The sequence below is a fragment of the Rhyacophila brunnea genome, unplaced genomic scaffold (genome assembly GCF_057557595.1).
Source record: "Rhyacophila brunnea isolate RB1 unplaced genomic scaffold, BYU_Rbru_1.0 scaffold_13, whole genome shotgun sequence".
NCBI classification, from domain to species: domain Eukaryota; kingdom Metazoa; phylum Arthropoda; class Insecta; order Trichoptera; family Rhyacophilidae; genus Rhyacophila; species Rhyacophila brunnea.
In genome coordinates this window covers 29,263,337-29,275,987 of record NW_028232785.1, presented here as the reverse complement: position 1 = coordinate 29,275,987, position 12,651 = coordinate 29,263,337, and the positions used below count along the sequence as shown (strand labels likewise).

The following is a 12,651-nucleotide window of genomic DNA, read 5'->3' as shown; positions in this document are numbered from 1 at the left end:
GTATTTTAAGATTACTCAGTTGGATGGTTCGATATAAGCATACATTACATTTATGTGGTTTTTCACCTGTGTGTGTCATTTCATGTTCTTTAAGATATCTCAGTTGCGAGCATCTATATGGGCATATTTTGCATTTATGAGGTTTGTCACTTGTGTGTGTCGTTTCATGCTGTTTAAGATTACTTGGTTGCGAGCATTTAGATGGGCATACTTTGCATTTATGAGGTTTTTCACCTGTATATGCCATTTTATGTACTTTGAGATGATTTATTTGCGAGAATATATTTTCTTGATTTTTATGAGCAATCACGTCCATGTGAATTACTTTGTGGCTTTTTAGAGCACTTTTGCATTTAAAAACTGCGTTACAAAAGCTGCAAATCAAATTACGTGAGAAATGTACCACTTTTCTCAGAATAAGTCGAAGTTCCTTCGGAGTCTCTCGTTCTGAGATTTCTTTTTAAATGTTTTGTTCATCTATCGTCACCTCTGAATACTGTATCATTCTATCTTGGATTCCGTCAGGTGAGGATTGTTGACACCTTTCTATATCGTGATGATTTGTGAAAAGGCCTTTAGTAGAAACCTATAAAAACCAAAATAATCGATGTCAATATTATTATAAATTAAATTTTATAATATTCCATTTGAGTTATGTTTTATTCTTTTGCCTTTCAGCATCTACAGACATTAAAAGTGTAGTGAGAATGAAAATGACGTTAAGAAATGGTAATAGTACCAACATTGATATTAAAAATACAATGTTACCGTAAATAGTTTTTTTTTTTTAAATCCACCTATATGTAACATCGTAAAGCAAATGCACAAAACAGAGAACGACACAATTGTGGTGCAACTCTTGGTAATATGTGAAAATTTATTATAGTTTTTAATGCCAAATTTTAGATTGATGTGAATGAGATAGTTTCACTTTACTGTGTTTATTTATAATATTTCTTGATAAAATAATAATTAAAGAACACCAAAATAACGTACATACTATGAGGCAGTTTCGCACTCCGTTCGATAAAAACATTATAAGCTTCGTGGAAGCACTTCGTACCCTTAGGTACCCTTATAGTACCCGTAGGCACAGCCTCAACCTGCCTCCCTCACCCTGCAGTGATGCTACAAAACGACCTACGTGCTGCAGGTCTGACATGGCGGGAGGCACAGGAGTTGGCGATGGACCGAGGGAAGTGACGCCAACTTGTGCTTGCCCTATGCCCCAATGTTGAGACGTGACAGGGTGAAAGAAGAAGAAGACGAAGAAGAAGCTTCGTGTAGTAACTAGTAATTTCTGTGTCAGTGTGTTATTGGAGAGTGTGCACATTGTCGGAAGATGCCGAAAGGTGAAACCAATGTCACAAACAATATTCAAATTGAGAGAATTTATATTTAAATTTTATCAAGCGATTTCGATCAACAGTTTAAGCAATATATTAATATATCATACTTCTGAATTCGTAAGGGAACGCATACTAAGTGTCCGGCAGTTATCCAAAAAGCGACACTGAAGACATGAGAATGAAAGCTATACAAAGACTAAATAGTGAATTTTACAGGAGTGCCTATTAACATTAACTGATATTCAGTTTAGTTTCAACAACTTTACTAAAAAAACCAATGAAGACATTATTTGAAAATTATAATAGAATGTGATTGGGTCATCGATATTTTTAATATGAGTACTGATCACTACAACTAATTGAGTCATATTTTGGGTTCTCTTAATTATTTAATTGATATATACCTGCAGCAATACAATCAGTTATTGTGGATTTAATAAGTGTTTTATTCAAAACTCAATAATTACCCAGTATTAATCAACCTATCATATTAAAGAAGTTAAGACTTTAATTAATGGCTCTCACAATAGTGAAGCGCTTTCTAAATGAAGTGACCATAGGCAATCGGCTTATATATTTTAAATCAAAGTAGGTAGGTATTGATTACCTTAATTATTTTTTTCAATACGACTGGCTATTAATAGTACGGAGATTTAATGAAATTTTAAACGTCAACTTCATGTTGATAAAAATCAGCGAATAGAGAAGTAAATGTGAGCGTAGTTATACACAAACAGCCAGGCCACAATTTTGAAAAATAAATGAATTATTGTGATTTCCATAATCTCACACGTTTGTTTTATATTCTGCACAAATCAGCCAAGCTGCTGTCATACAAAAATCTCATATAAATGCGTTTTAAAGATTTTGCAAATCGCAGAATATGACATTTTCGATTTGCATAAAGCAACCAAACTGCTCTCATACAAAAATGTCCTATAAATGCGTTCTTAAATAAGCCACATTAGATCTGCAAAAAGCAGCCACATGGTAATATTATGTACTTACCTTATTATTAAAAACCTGACTGTAAGGTGTGTTTTTCTACATTCAATTAATATACATTATTTTCTCAATTACATTATATGTTTTTCATTTTATTATATATAACACATAATATATATATTTTTTTAAGTTAAAATTAGTGCCAGGCAGCTAAATACTAATGTATGATTTACAAGGTTTTCAGACTATTTTCAGAACTTTAAAATTTACATAATACTTGTACAACTTTTTTAAGAAAATAGATGAAAAATAACGCTTTTTCTACAAAAATAAGAGTTAGCTGCATTCAAGAATTAACACTCTAAAAAACCCGTTTTGCACAAAACAGCCTGGACTGCTAAAACACCAGAATTTCATAGATGTCATGCTTTTATCTCTTTATAAGTTACACAAATTCATATATATATATATATTATATACTATCTATCATTCGAAAGGTATAGACAGTATACAAAGGCTTTGTGGATTTAAAGAAACACGCTTTACATAAAAGTGCTCCTATCTCTGTTTGAGGTTTGTGTGGACTGGCTGGTTTGCGTATAACTACGCTCATGTTACAATATATAAAATTGAATGTACCCCATTTACTGGTGTGTAATCTGAATATGAACATCCGGGTTGAGGATCTTCATCAGAAAATGGTGGCATTTTATCTTCAGTGAATTCGCGCTTTATGTCAGTTTCAGCTTTAATACCAGTGACACCCGTCGCAGCGAACTGAAATAAACAACGTTTTATGTTGTAAATATTTACATAATATAACAAATTAAAATGTTATTATCTAGGTGGAAGTAGGCTGTTGACATCCGACATAAATAGTGCACACTTAACATTATCAGGCATACTTATTTGTTTTCATTAAATCGAATTTTATGAAAATAGGACTTGATCAATAATTATTGTCAACCACCCCATAATATAATATAACTATGTCCAATCCTAATAGAGTCATATGGGCCTCCACCAATGACATTAATAATGGACAGTGCTCTCAACACAGTAGCTAGCAAGTAAATTCGCGCATAGCGACATTGGCATATGCATAGGTAGTTGTCACGAAATTTCCATTATCCGATATCACGCATCGGAAATTTATAGCAATATCACCTTTATTGTAATAGCGTTAGAACAGTGTTTCTAGTGTCAATGTTCATTTGGCCGAACCCGTTCGAACCGAACCATTCAGCAGACCGACAAAAAGCATCAGGAATTTATATCAATATCACCTTTGTTGTAATGGCGTTAGAACAGATTATGCCATTCGGCAGACCCGACAAAAAAGTGAGTGTCATTTTTTTTCCAGATGCTTCGTCCATATTAATGGCATTGGCTGTATTTGTATTAACAGATTTTATTTTTACGTGAAATGGATGTCAGCCACTTGCTCAACCTATTAAGTCCATAATCTGACTAATACACAAATTGAAAAACAATATGTGTACCAACATGCTAGACCCAGGATTCTAACCTGTGACCCACGACGCTATAGGACGATGTGAAATTGTAAACATAAGTACGTAGTAGGTACGTATTATTGCAGAACCCATTTTGTTAATTCGAAGAAAAGACCACTGCAGGTATAAACCTTTTTGTTCCTTCCGATTTAAAAATAATATTGTCCAGCAAGAGAAGACTAGCATTTTGATGGCCTAATGTTAATATCCCGTAAGTGTCTTTTTACAAATTGCGAAGGCCGCTAAAAAAACTTAATATTGAATATTGAAATGAAAAAAAATGAATAACCCGTAACGTAAAAGTGGTAAAGCAAAGGCACAAAACGACTAGTTTAATGATAAAAGCCAATAAAATGTGACATACCTATAACGTATAAAAATAAACATCCAAATTTGTTATATTATTACTTACTATTTTACCTGTTAAATAATTCGAAACTGACATTTTGGAGCTGAACTCAACACACGTTATGCAATACGCTTAACAGCTTAGAGGCAAGATACGGGCTATTAAAGGTTTATTCCTGGAATGTTCAGATACGGGAAATTACTATAATGACTGTACCATTTTCGCTAAAATAATTACAGATATGGGAATTTCACATTCGATGAACAGTATTGTTGTTGTTTTTAGTACTTACATCAAAAAGACATTTTCGTCATATAGGTCGGATACGGGGTATTGACATTAGAACATCCAATTATTAATTTTTTGCTTAATTCCGTTTAGAAATTGACTGCGCATTTGTCGACAAAATTATGAATACCTTTGCTTAAACAAATAAAGGATCTATTTACCTCTTTTAAGGGTGAATTGCTGTCGTCCTCGATATTTTCCTGTTTGACTGACACGTCAAATCGACCCTTGCCCTTGAAGTGATTGACGTCTATCCGTTGGTATGCACGGTCGCCGATTATCTCCGCTGTTTTGTCAGGCAATAATTCATCGTTTGTTTCAGTTTTTACTTCCATTTTATGCGGTATTTGATATCAGAATCTGTCAATAGCTTCACGACCACGTGCGTCGTGTTTTAATAGATAATATACAATGGCATAGACAAAATGACTTCTACCAATTTACCATAGACATCAGGAGATCGACCACAAAGCAGAGTGGTAATACTGACAATATTGAATTGATCAGTAACTACCAATATAAACAGAGCTTAATGCTGTAAAGATCTATAACTGGGGACATACCTACCTTTGGGATTTTTGTAAAAAGGGGTAACTTTAAGCCAAACAATGTAATTACTTAGTGTAACATAAAATCAGATTTAGGTACCTACCTAGTTTATTTATTAGATAATAATATTATAACAAAAAAGATATCATGATTTTATGTGCCATTTCTAGAATCTTGATTGATATTAAACTAACTTACATAGAAATAATAGAATGCGCCACAAACACGAGCGTTTCAATTTAAACGTACCTACCTATCTATGAATGTCATGACGTATTAATAATACATCTTGATGGCACAAAAAACCAGGGCCTTCGGAAGGACACCAGCAGCCCATTGCCCATACCTAGGTAGGTACCACCTTTAAAACAGAACTCGCCGACATTTTAACCCCAAGCGCCAAGTAGAATCAACAAAGTTCGCAACTCCGCCTCACCATTAGGTTTAAAAGATGATAAGGTAACATAAAAATATGATTAATATACACTAGGTAGGTACCATTTATTTGAAAAAATACAATACATATTATTATCACTCGGTATTCATTCATGCGTATTGAATGTACTTTTCCTGACCACCTTTATTAGAATACGTTTTTATAGGACAAATATTTATTTTCTGAAAATGTTTATCAACAGTAAAAAAATATGTTAGGAATTCTCCACAATATGGCATTAACAGTTCATTTTATACAAAAAATGGACTTGAATATTATTTACTTGTGGTTCATATAAAACAAGTATGACTGACAAAGTTTTGTGTGCACTATTTATATTGAATCTTAACAGCATACCTCCCACCATTGGCCACTGGTGGTTTGTGATTATTTCGGTTTCATGTTCCTTCTATAATTTTATTTAGGAATTAAGTAATTTAATAAAAAAAAAACGAGTGTCTTAACCATGTCTTAACACATCTATTTTTATTGTACCTATAAAATTGTGTCCATATGATATAATCAAATTTGGTATACTCATTATTGTTGTCTTCTACGGACCTAAATAAATAAATAATTAAAAGTAGGTAGGTGTATATTTTTGTTTTAAAAATTAGTTTGGCAGCCCTAATCTGCGATGTATGAAAGATAATACGAGGGTGGGTCAATAATTCCTTAGAAAAAGCATTAAAACAGTTTTTATTCTTGTATTTTTTTTTTATTTCTCAACATAATCTCCTTGGAGCTCAATACATTTGGTTAGACGTTTCTCAATTTTTTTTAAACCGTCAGAAAAATAAGTTTTCGGAAGGTCCTCAAAATAAGCATTTTTTGTCCGATCGATGACTTCTTCATTTGAAAAAAACGTTGTCCACTTAGCCATTTTTTTAAGTTTGGGAAAAGGAAAAAGTCACTGGGGGCTAAATCTGGCGAATACGGTGGGTGGTCGACCAATTCGAACTTCAATTCTTCAATTGAATACGTGTATTAATTAAGGCTCTAAGTACCAAAAAGTAGTATTGCCTGTAGATACAAAATACCGAGTCATTGCAGTAAAATTTCATGAAGCAGACCTTTTGAAAAATGTGGTTTTACAGTGTGAAGCAATCACGGCAGCTTCTATAATTTTAGGTATTAGGAAGTCGCAAGTGTCAACACACCATCGTCAGCCATTTTATATTGAATGAAGTTGACCACTGTAGTGCTATTTACACAATTATAAATAAAATAGGCCAACGGACTTACAACGTCAACAGGTTTAAATATTTTGCTGTATTTTTTTGACTTGCTTGAGGCACTTAGACCATAGCCGAAGTTATTGGCGTTAGTATGTAGAACACTTTTTTATAAAAATGTCAGTTTTTTTGTTTTTGGTACTTAGAGCCTTAATTAATACACGTATTCACTTTTAGCCATTGATCGTAAACATGTGTGAACACGGGCATTGTCCTGATGAAAGAGAATTTTTTTCCTGTTTAAATGAGGCCGTTTTTCTTCAATTTTGTTTTTTAGCTGGTCCAATAAAGATGCATAATAATCCCCTGTTATTGTTTTTCCTTTTTCCAAATAGTCAACGAAAATAATTCCACGTGCATCCCAAAATACAGTAGCCATAACCTTACCAGCTGATTTTACGGTTTTCGCCTTCTTTGGACATGGTTCGCCTTTCGCAATCCACTGCTTTGACTGTTCTTTCGTCTCGGGAGTATAGTGGTGTATCCATGTTTCATCTACAGTCACAAAGCGACGAAAAAATTTATCCGGATTGCGTTGCATGAGCGACAACAGGGCTTTAGAGGCCACCACCCTATTGCGTTTATTGTCGACTGTGAGCAAACGCGGCACCCATCTTGCAGAAATTTTTTTCATGCCCAATTTGTCATGTAAAATAGAAATGACGCTACCTTTTGAGATCCCTGTAACCTCAATTATCTCACTCAACTTTAATCTTCGGTCACTTAACACCATATCGTGGATTTTATTGATCATTTCTGGTGTAGTCACCTCTACAGGACGTCCTGAGCGTGGTTCATCCTTTGTTGATGTACGACCACGTTTAAATTCATTTAACCAGTTATAAATAGTTGCAAGTGAAGGAGCAGATATGCCGTGAACTAAATCCAACTCATTTTTTATTTCCTTTGCTGTTAACCCTTTTATATTAAAATGTTTAATAACAGCTCTAAGCTCAATTTTCTCCATTTTCCATTTTTCCATTTTCCACAAGCAATTTTTTTTTTAAATGTACGAGAAACACACAACAACCCGACCAATCTGATTGAAACTTCGCAGCATACTGAATCGGTAGTGCCGCTGCATGAAAACAAACCGCTTACAGTACAAGTCGCGCCACCTGTTGGCTTTTCTAAGGACTTATTGACCCACCCTCGTATATTACCCACCTATTATTGTTTATGTACGTCATGACAGATTTGAATACCTACGGAGCATGTTTGTGTACCTATATTAATCAATTATTAATCAGTCCTAATGTTAATTTATCATTGTATCCAGTGGCGGCTCGTCCATATGCACCGCAGAACTTCAGCACACCCAAGCAAACTGAGAAAATTTTCATAAAATAATATACCTACATACATTTATGACATATATTATTGAATAATAAACAATTAATATTTAATTTGACGCAATGACATTATTAATGGACGACGCACTCAGTACAGTAGCTAGCAAGTAAATTCGCCCATAGTGACATTCGCACGTGCATAAGTAGACGACACGCAATATCCATTATGCGATATCACGCATCGGGAATTTATAGCAATATCACCTTTATTGTAACGGCGTTAGAACAGTGTTTCTAGTATCAATGTTCGTTTGAACGAACCTGTTCGATTCGAACCATTCGGCAGACCCGACAATTTATAGCAATATCACCTTTATTGTAATGGCATTAGAACAGATTATGCCATTCGGCAGACCCGACAAAAAAGTGAGTGTCATTTTATTTTCTAGATGCTTCGTCCATATTAATGTCATTGATTTGACGAATGTGAACTTTTTTATTATGCATAATAAATATATTTTTATGTACACATTTGGAATAAAGTAGGTAGGTACCTACATCTAGAGATGATTGTCCATTATTTTGATCTGCAAATTTAAAAGTCTAGGATTTATAATAATAAAGATACTCTGGTCTGACCACAACAACAGCACATGGAATATGTTTTCCCACAAAAAAATTACTTGAATGTAAAAAGATTTTTTTTCAGAAACAGGAAAAAAGATACTTTTTACAGGTAATATTTTTTAAGAGAATGTCCTATTATGCAATATAATAACAAATAAAAATCATTAAAAAATTCTGGTAATAGATAAATTGTACCCAACACTTATTCAGAGTTTGAAACTTGTCGATTTACTCAAAATTATACAGATGTGACATAGAATGATATTTGCTTGTGGACTTCATTTGTTTTCTATTGATCTAAGAATAAAATTTGCATATGGAACCGGTTAGTTTTTAAAACTCAATTATACCCTGCCACCATAAGAGTTTAGATAAGTATGTTGTGGGCGATCTGACAAAAATAGTGCACACTTTTTCAGTCATACTTATATTTTGTTTTCGTTGAATTGAGAATACATTATTATAATCGTGTTAGCTTTATTTTAAACCCTGTCTCACCATACCACAATCTATAAAAATATTCCTTTATCTACAAAATATCTTAAATTTTGTATGATTTAATGGCACAATTTTAGATATTTTATAGATAAACGAATATTTTTTTACTGTTTACTATGTCTTGGATTAGGCAGAGTTGAATTGAATTTGAAAACTAAAAAAAACTAGTTATCTACATATTGTAGTCATGGTCACAGAATAAAATGAACATACATACGCTTGACTTACAAAGTTTATTGTGCACTATTTATATTGGACCTTAAAAGTCCACCTCCACCCTTCGCCACTGAAAACCACGTACCTACTGTCACGACCTCGGACATAAAATAGTTTTAGTAGGTAGGTAATCATAAAACCAAATAAAAACATGCACACATCATTATATTTACGAAACAATATTGGTTTGAATTAATTGTCAATTCTTAATAAATTTAAGATAACATTGTTCTCCTAGCTTCAATATTTATTCGAGGAGGAAATTCTAATCATAACAACACGTATAACTAAAAATATAGCAGGTACCTAACTACCTAAGGAAATATTATGATTGGTCTCGCATGCCAAGTAAGTAAATCCGAAACCATTTGAAATTTTAGGTTTCAATATGCGCTAACGCAAATTATGCTATGTATCTACTAGTGGTCAGAAATGAATTTGACTCAATACTTCAAACCACTTACTCAGACGCTGTTGTGACACAAGATATAAGAGGATACCATGTTTATTATTGAATTCTTAGATTAAAATCGACCAGTGACGTCCCGTGGGGGTAGACAGTGACGATACCCCGGTCCTGGTGATGATGCAAGGACGTTAAATTCTCAACCAGCCCTGTCCCTAGACCAGATTGAGAGCCCCTGCTTTAGGCTAGCTCAGCACGGGGTCAGAGAGGTTAGTCAAGTAAGAGTTCTAAACGACACTTTTGAACACACCATAGCAATACTGCGATGTAATGGCTTAGAAACGCCACCTAATAATGTTAGGATGACGTCAGAATCTCATGGATATATTATTTATTTAATTTAAAAATTATTTCACGGTTACTACGTGAAACGTCAAAGAACAGCTGGTGATCTGAATTCAATGTCACCGAGCTTACGAGCCGTATTGTGGCTCTCGTAATATAGATCGCGGATCCATTTAAATTAAAAGTCTTCGTAGTTATTGTTTAATTATTTATTTAATTATTCTTTAATAAAATATTTTTTTTATAGTTAATTTTTATCAGATATCTTAACACTAGTATTTTATTTTGCAAATAAATTGAAAATATTTATTTAAGTATATAAACTTATTTTAGACACTTAATATAAATCTATTTATATTTATTTTTATATTTCATTTTACTTATAGGTATGGCTGCGCATTTATTATATTATTGAGGCACCGACAATAGAGATTGGAAACCGCTGTCCCTTTTAATATGTGTACTCCCGACTACTTAATAACTACGTACTTAGTGACGTATTCACCCGCGAAGTGAATAATTTTCCGCGACGTCATACACGGATGACGCGGATCGCTGTGACGTATTCACACGTACCACGAGAAAATAATCTTCCGATTGATTTTTCAAAAAAACACGAATGTTTGCAAATCTTCGCGAAGAACTGCGTGGATTGAGGTCTTATCTCTAAACGCAGGAGCCGTTGACTGAATTTGTATGGAAAAACGCGGGTTTTTATACCCGTCAGGCGGTGATTTCCATGAAACACTGACGTCAGGGAGACAAGGCCCCCTTCTCCGTTCTTAAGTTTTCACTAAATATCTTATGAATCGTCAATAATTCCGATCAAGAAATTATACAAGCTAATAGCGGTCTCGATTCCCGCTATCGTGATATATATTTTAACAGATTAGTAAAATGCGGGAAAAAGCCGTACATGACTTTTCAGGGCGTGTTTGCGCGCGGAAGGTGGACCAATGAGATCGTTTTCGTCTCCTTCCACCAGTCCAGGAGCAAAATACTGGGGCCAAGTACGGAAAACCGGTTTGTTTTCACGCTTTCCCGGAAAATTATGAGTATCTTATTAAGTTAGAAACAAGCGTCCCCCAGGTACCTAATTTCATAATCATCGCAAAAGCCCTAATAGTACTTTTAACGTAAAGCAGGTAAACATTTTCCGATTGATATATCGGGATTATAATAATATGAAAAGAAAGGTTATCAATTTAAAACGTAACGTATTGTTAATACGTACGGAAATGTCAGGCTTCAAATATCCGCGCGACCTTACATCGGCTGCTAGAATGAATCGAAAGTACTTACTTACTTAGGGTATTGCGCGTATTCATGAGGGATGCCTGACGGTTCTTTAAGCGTCTACTCCCGCAATATCTAGTGCCTATCTGTGAGGGCGCTTGATTGGTGATGGTGAGACCCGGCCTCGGTGGCTTCGCGACCGAGCGAGGCCGGGTTGTAGGTCTCAGTGAATTGATCTGGATGATTTAAAAAGTAAAAGCAAACTTCACGCAGGCGTCCGTCGATTGCTCCGCACACCTCTTGTTGCTTCTAGCTCGTTCTCTTCATTTCCGGTCTTCGCCGTAGCCTGGAAGAGCTCCGAGTATCGCCGCTCGGAGCTCTGCTTCTTGGCGGTTGGCAGGGTTGGGCTGGGTCTTGGTTCTTGCACGTGGATTGGAGGGCTTACTTCTTTTTCAAGAAGTAGGCGCGTTGGTTGGTCTCGCGGCAGTAGTCATTGGCTGTTTTGGGCGTCTTTATCTTCTTATTTTTCTTTTTCTTCGGTTTTTGGTCGGTTGTTGGTGATGCAGGGTCTGGAAGATTGATGGTTACATCGTGTTGCGGTGTGGCGCTTTTTAACGAGAGGGCAGTGTGTTCTGCTACGTCGAGCTTATACACTATCTCGTTGTAGTCTGTCGGCTGGTGTTCATTTTGGTCGGGAATTGGTACATCTGAGGTCTTGCTTGATTCGTTTAGGCGGTGGTTAAGTGCCTTTGAGAATTCGCCCAGGAAGAAGTATGTTTTTTCGTCATCCTTGCAGTCCTGTTGTTTTTTGAGTCCTTCAATGTCTATGAAGTCGGATCTTATGATGCTTTCGGAGTGTTCGGTGCGATTTAGGAGGTCTTGGATTCCTTCGCGGATTGAGCGTTTATGTTCGGAGTCGAGTTTTTCTTTGTGGAGTCTTCTGATCAGCTTGGTCCTTTCCTCGGTATAGACCAGTTTCGGTGGTCCAGGGTCGGAAACGGGGGACTTGGTTCGTTTTGTTTCCGGGGACTTCCGGCTGATGGTCTGCTGAGGTTCGACAGGTAGGTCATCTTGTGAGTGGTCATTGTCACTCTGATAAAACTCGCATCGCCTTTTATAGTCAACATTTTCCGCCCGGATTTCCTCGTTTAGTGGGAAAACACGACTTTGATCTATACACATGAATACGTGTATTAATTAAGGCGCTAAGTACCACAAACATAAAAACTGACATTTTTATAGAAAAATGTTCTACATACCAACGCCAATAACTTCAACTATAGTCTAAGTGCCTCAAGCAAGTAAAAAAATACAGAAAAATAATTAAACCTGTCGAGGTTGTAAGTCCGTTGGCGTGTTTTATTTA

General features: G+C 35.3%; 1 long non-coding RNA gene across 1 annotated transcript in view; it reads right to left on the bottom strand.

Annotated features, from left to right (window-relative positions):
* LOC147077199 (uncharacterized) overlaps nt 1-4,812 on the bottom strand; it is a 45,685-nt gene extending 40,873 nt beyond the window's left edge. The window contains exon 1 of the long non-coding RNA XR_015069429.1: nt 4,607-4,812. This is a non-coding gene — a long non-coding RNA (uncharacterized LOC147077199). The remainder of the gene's footprint in view (nt 1-4,606) is intronic.
* Between the last annotated feature and the right edge of the window lie 7,839 nt (nt 4,813-12,651).